The sequence below is a fragment of the Serinus canaria genome, chromosome 1 (assembly GCF_022539315.1).
Source record: "Serinus canaria isolate serCan28SL12 chromosome 1, serCan2020, whole genome shotgun sequence".
Classification (NCBI taxonomy): Eukaryota; Metazoa; Chordata; class Aves; order Passeriformes; family Fringillidae; genus Serinus; species Serinus canaria.
This window is the reverse complement of record NC_066313.1, coordinates 43,662,747-43,669,822: the sequence shown is the minus strand read 5'-3', so window position 1 is coordinate 43,669,822 and position 7,076 is coordinate 43,662,747.

Below are 7,076 nucleotides of genomic sequence, written 5' to 3'. Positions count from 1 at the left end.
GAATAAACAATAATGATGGTGCCAAACCCAGGAGATATAAGATTAGGTATATTCCACTCCTCTCCCCTCCCTAGCGCAGTTACAGAGAAAATGTTCTTTCTTCAATCCATTAAATGCATAAATAAAAGTAATATTCTGTTTTGACTGGTACAGGTTCAAGGTCAAACCAGTTAGTCTAAGAAACCACCACTTTATACTCACACACTGACATATTTATAAACATATAGATGTGTATATCTATATAAATGCATATATCCCCAGCTCTTAGCAAGCAATACGGTCTTCAGCCCATCCAACTGTAATAAAGAAAAAAATCCGTAGTTTCTCCATTTGGTTTAAGATAAGAATGACCATAGCAACTTAAATACCTAGGCGTTATAGGGATTTTTTTTTTTTTAAGATGCACAGGCTACGTCAGGATTTATGGATTCTGACTCCAGAAAGGCATGCGCTGTTTTTACTCTATAACAGACTGCATACATCAGCATGAATCCTGCAAAGGGGGAGGGGGGAAATCTCACGTTGTTGGCTGAGATAAATCCAAAAAAAAAAAAAAAATGGAAAAAAGAAAAAGGAAAAAAAAACTTTTGACGTCCAAATCTATTATCCAGAATTCTCAGGAGGCTCAGCAGATGTCCACTGGTTTAGGATTATTGACGATCCACAAGCAAAGCAGCAACATACAAGTGCTTGTGTCTTTCTTGGCTGGCTCGAAACAGGTGTTGCTTCTGCAGGGCTCCCTGTGAAATGTTGTACTCCAGCACTGAGCTGCAGCTCTTGACTGTGGATCTCCATCCAGCACGCAGAGTGGCGCAGGAAGAGGCATTGGGCTGGGTTTAAGGTAGTCCTGATTGCTGCTGGAAGGATTCTCCGAGGTCCTAGCGCTCAGCCCTACCTGCTGCAATACCGAGCCGCTTCCAGCGCTCGGCACGGCGCGGAGCGGCTCTTGCTGCTCTGCGGCAGCGCGGCGCTCGCCGGCAAATAAATAAATAAGTGGGCGAAACTTTGGGGGAGGAAAAAAGCGACGCGATGCTAAATATACCGCGCCCGCCCGCTGCGGGAAGCGGGCTCCTCGGGAGATGCCCGCATAGCCCGAGTCCCCGCTGACATTGGCGGGGGGAGCGGGGCGGGCAGCGCCCTGCCCGCCCAGCCCGAGCTCGGCCCGGGGCCCGGCCCCGCCGCAGGGGAGGCGGAGGCGAGCCCGCCCCGCACCGCTCCGCAGCCCGGCCCCGGCCCGCTCTGCCGCAGGTAACCGGGCTGCCGCTGTCCTGAGCGGGGTTCAAACTCAGCTCCGGCGGGCAAACCGGCGGGGCGCGGGAAGTTCGGGAGCTGGGGCGGGTGGTGGGGGTCGGTATTGCCCACGCCGCAGTTTTTGCCTTCTCCCCTCTGGCCCCCCTCCCCGGCAGTCCGCAGCCCTCCCGCTCTGCCCCTGCGCTGCCGGGGGCAGTTTCGGGGATGCCGCTGCCGCTGCGGGGGGCGCCAGGGCCCTGCCGCCGCCCGGGACACCCCGCGGGCCACCCGTGGCTCCTAGCTCGGCCCCAGTTTGTAAGAACGCGGTGGAGGGAAGGGAGAAAGGAATAGGAGGTGGTATGGGGGGAGATAGGGGTGCAGTGTGAATACGCATTCTCTTTGCCCCAAGACCCCCCCCCCTCCCTCCGCCCCCCAGAATGAAGAAGTTATTTAAAACTGTCGGGAGAGACTCGGCGAGAGGAGAGAGGGTTTCTGTTTCTTCTTATGATGCCCAGAGTTGGTGTTACTGTGGTTTTGCCCTTCGAAAAGAGCTGTGTGAATCAGCAAAGGGCCGGAAGGTCTCCTGCATTTGCAAAAGTGTTCTTGAGCAGAGCTCAAGGACTGGGCACGATGCAGAGCCTTGCACGAGGGAGATGATACGCTGGCAAACTCTTGAATTGAGCACAAAACCTAAAGACAGGCTCATTTGGTAATGGTGGGGGGAGAAAGAGGCAGGGAGAAAAGGAGGAGAAATATAATATCTTGGGGGCTGGGGGAAGAGATTGCATGGTGTGAATGATGATGTGCACCGCTGGGGTAGCGGGGTCCGGGAAGGTCATTGGTGGAGCCTGGAAAGAGAACTCTAGAGAAGGAGAATTTTGCAAGGGGGTTAATTAAAAGTAATCGACTCTGCATGTCCTCCTGCTGGATGGGCATGCGGTAGAGGGGGTGGCTCTCCTTGCCTTCCCCACCACAAAAGCCAGCAGTCCAGCTCTCACTGATGCAGCTTTCCTGCATCCCCCCGCTTGCCAATGTGACTAAACACAAGAGGAGGGAGAGAGACTAGTTTCCATGTCTAGCGGAGAAACTGCAGCAGGGAAAAGCTGTGTCCTGAATCCACATGGACCTTTAGGGAACTGACTCACACCAGTGGTGCAGGAGCCACCCCCTCCTTTTATTTGACTTTAACAGTCTTTATTGCAATTTGAAGGACAGGATGCAGAAGCTTCAGAGCAGGGTCACATCATTCTAGTTCTGTACAAACCTACAAAAAGAAAGAGTTGCTGCATGTCAGCCCATGCATTTCAATACGCAGGAACAGAAAAAAACCCCAACACCAAAGCAGTAAAGTCCTTGCTCTCTAACAAATAGTTCCGAAGCATTTATCCTTTTTTTTTTTTTTTTTTTTTAAGGATTTAAGGACACTGCTCTCACACACTGGTTATATCAGCGTGAACAACTGCAGAATGACTTGGGAAAAACTGCTGAACTCACCATGTCAAAAATCATCATTCTTTATCAAGTGGATCGTGGCAGTACCCAGAGGCCCCATTCAGGGTTCACAGTTCCATTGTGTCGGATACTGTAGACACATGTAATAAGAGAGATGGTCTATGCCCAAAGAGCTTATGATCTTAACCCATGATGAAAGACAACAGGTGTATAGTACAAACCCATGGGGGAAGGATAAGGGAAAAACAGCCTTGAGAATAAAAAGCAACAGGCCCAGCCGGTGACAAGTGTTTGGTGTCAGAAGGAAGTTTTAAGGAGATTTGAAGGAGAACAATAAAGGAGCTTTACGGTTATTAATGGGGAGATTTTTCCATGCATAATGGCTAACTTGGAAGAGAACATAAAATTGCTTGTTAAAAAAATTGCACTGCGGAAAAGAGAAGGTTTGTGCCACTGGCAAAGCAGAGAGCAATACTGCCGAGTGACCATAAGGGCCTGGTATCTGGTGTGTTCTCAGGAAAGAGGTTCCCGGCTCCTTTCTAGTGCTTTAAATTTACATTTCTAGTCCCAGTGAAGAGTATTATATAGATTTTTTTTTCTTTACTTCAGGCTTCAGTATTTTCTATCTTGTACTTCACACCAGCTTACTTTATGAAAAATATTTTAAGGTAAAGAAAAAAGTATTGGAATAGATCCCTTTTTTTTTTTTAAGGGACTTAAATGAAAGCCTACAGGTTATTTGCTATAGGAAGTTTAGTGTTATAAAAGTGTTATCTAAGTTGAGGCTTTGATGTCTGAATTACTCATAAGTATCAAAGCCACACATGAATTATGCAGGACATCCCCAAAATTATACCCATCTGTGAGTAGGTGGTATTCCAACCTTGCTTCACATAAAATCTATGTGTGATGTGTAATGTCAAACTTACCCCTTACAGAAGTTTGGCATTGCTGATAGCTGGGGCTGTATTAAAAACCTACACTTTTATCCCCAAGACACTGAGCCAGGAACATCCCTAGCTCCCCTCTACTCGAGATTCACACCCACTTCCCTTATACCCTCCTGGAATTAAAGACTGCATCTGCCACAGTGAGTCATCAAGAGCTTACTCATCAGCTTTATGCAGGATTTTAACTCCTGAGAGCAGAACTGGTCAGAAGGATCCTGCATTTCTTGAGGAGTTCCTGGCACACGTTCTTCTCACATGAACCACACTCATGTGACACCTCAGGTTTTAGATATTATGACACTTTTAAAAGAAAACTATTTCACCTGTACTCAGCCACCTAGTTTAGTTTTAAAAGATCTTTTCACATATCATTTTTTGAGTGTCATATAAAAAATAATTCAGCCTGCCAAAACAGTTTTTTCTTGGTTTTTGGCTTTTTTTTTTTTAACTGCCCCCATATTGTATAATTTCACCAAGAGCAGGTTCTTATTCTGGACCTTTAATGTATCTAATTCATTTATTTTCCATCCTTGCAGACAGAGAACTGAAAGACTTAGTTATTAAAAAGAGAGGTGTTATGACTTTCCCATGAAACACATGGCATTTGCCATTTTTACTAAAATGTCTTGAGGCAGAAAACTTTTAAAAGCTTTTTTATATATATAAATTGAGAATAATATAAAAAGTAATGCTATTTTCAGCTTTCTTAACAAATAAGAATTTTTAGGGTATTTCAAAGCATGACATAAACCTGGATATAAGACTATTAATTAATCATCTCACTTGAGGCTGCTAGAATTGAAACATCAAGATATAAATGACTTGTTCTTTAACACAGAGAAATAGGAGCAATTTTAGGGCACAAATCATCTGACCTATTCTAGGCATCTACTTTAGGATGACATGACTCATGCGTTAAAGATGCTTAATTCTTCCTTGTGTATGGAGGGAGCCTATATTAGATGTAGACTTCTACATGACAGAGGTCTAGATAGGACTGCATGGATCCCACCTGCTGTCTCATACATGTGATTGAGCACTTCCCCAGAATGGCTGGTGAGGGCACTAAACTATTAATACAGCTACAGAAATTAACACTCCAAAGAAAACTCATGTGATCTCAGCAATGAAAAATGACTGAAAGTCATGATCATCAAACATTAGATTGACTCAAAATAAAGAAAACATTTGTCAAAACAAAACAAAACAAAACGCCATACAATTCAGGTTAATTGGATTAATAAAACAAATGTCTACAAATTCAGAAAATTTAAACTGGAGGAATGTATTTGCCTTCTCATTTTAGAGACTGTAGAAAAAAATAGCAGTATTTATGACCAAAAGATTCCTATAAAAATTCCAGAATTGAGCAGGAAAAGACCAATTCATCAAAATTTCACACTAGAATAGTGTAAAACGTGCAGTTTAGATGGAAAATCCCAAGAAAACACACCAGTGTCGGTGTCACCATGTGATACACAGCAACGGTGGGATATCCGACATGGACGTTTCATGGTGTTGTGGTACTTTGCAGTGTACAGGAATCAATGAATCACATAAATAAATAGTGACAGAATATGATCTTTGTGATCCTCCTAGGGAGGGAGTTTTAGGATAAAGTCAAGTGCATTGACACAGGTGTCAACACCACTTTTTTGAATGGATGTCCTTGTTGGTGATACTTGAAGATAAAACAGGGTGATGTAAGTATGAAAGCTGCTAAATATGTTTGAAATTTCTGTGATGTGTTTATTTGTACGAAGCTTGTATCTGCTTATTTTAGTAATGAATTGCTTGTCCACTGTGCTGCAAGTCCCTCTAGCTCAAGAGCCAAAGTGCCACTGATTGAAAGGAGAAAAAGGGAGGAAATCAGGGTTGCCATAGGTGCAGGTCACAGCAGAAGCCTCCACATGGCAAGCAATTCGTGTGGCAAGGCTCGCAGAACCGCTCATTGCGAGAACTTCTTTGCCATCGCCAGTGCTTTACTTTGTGCGCCTTCCCTGCCCAAGCAAGTGCCTCGTCAGAGGCTTCTGCCTTCTTCACGCTCCCATACTGTCGGTGCTCAGTTGTAGCTGTAGACTCGGTAGGGTTCGCTAACAGGCTGCAGGGCAGCCCGGAGGCTCTTTCTTTGGCTGATATTCTTCCCCTGTAGATAGTTGACTGCCTGAAAGATGAGGCGGCCTTCGTACACCAAGGCACAAAGCTTGACCATCAGCTGGATGCTACTTACCAGTGCTAGACTGGAGCTGCAGAGAGCAGCCAGGCCCTCGCCACCTTGCCGGGCAGGGAGAAGGCGCCCCTCGGCACCTGCCCAGCTCGGCAGGAGCTGGGTGCGTGCCCCACTTACCGCTCCATGTGCGCTGCGGCAGGCGCGGCAGCAGCCCTCTGTGCCGTCCCCCGACGGCTTAGGTCCGTGCCAGCTCCATGATGGCTCGGTGCCCGCTTTCTGGAACGGCCAAGGGCCTTGAGAGCTTTCCCGATGGAAGGGATTACCTCTCCCTCTACGGCACCGTGGCCACCCAGCACATTTCATGGCGAATGGCCCCGAGCACAAGCCTGCAGCGGCCACCCGGGCCTGTTCCCCACGGGGCCGCGCCACCGACCCCGCCGGGGCAGGGGGGCCGGGCGCGGCGGGCCGGGGGCTGCGGGGCAGGGGCAGCCGCGCTTGTGCGGGGCTCTCTTGCCCTCTAGCGGGCGAAGGCAGCGGGGCGGCCCCGCCGTGCCCCTGGCCACCGCTGCCGTGCAAGACAGGAGCCCGGCTCCCGCAGGGACAGCCCCGCCACTCGGCTCTGGCAGGACGGGCAGACGGGACCCCCTGGGGCCGGGCTGTGCTGCGGGAGCCAGGCTGGGCACCGCGGCGGGAGCAGCGCTCCGAGCAGAGCGCCTGTCCAGCATGCCGCCAGCACCGCTCCGCCAGCTGCGGGAGGAGCGACCCGGCAACACGGGCCCAGCCAGCAGCACGAAGAGCTGACGAACAAGACCGTAATGGGGCAGTCAGAGACACCATTCGTCTTTGCGATTCCGGTGGCTGACCATGACCCCGTAGCTGCGACTACAACTACGGATGGGGAGCCAAAGGGGAACATGGGGCCGTGCACCCCAGCTGCTGGGCAAGCATCGTTGCCCGCTGCTGCTGAAGAAGGGAGCAGTCACTGCGGACAAGGGAGTGCTGGGCACGGGCCACGCAGAGACCTGGAGGCCGCTCTACATCAGCCCACAGCTGAGTGGTGTGGAAGGGGAGGCCGTGTTTGGGAAAGGGAGGACATCTGCGCTCATGTGGGGTGTTCTGACACACCATAATTTCAGTTCTTTAAGTTGTATAGCCTATGTTTACTAAGAATTCTCTTTTTCTGCTAATGGTTTAGAAAATATTTCAGTATCGCCATCTCCATCATCTTCTTTCTTCCCGGTTCCAAATCAATTAAAACTTAGTCCTTTCCTACA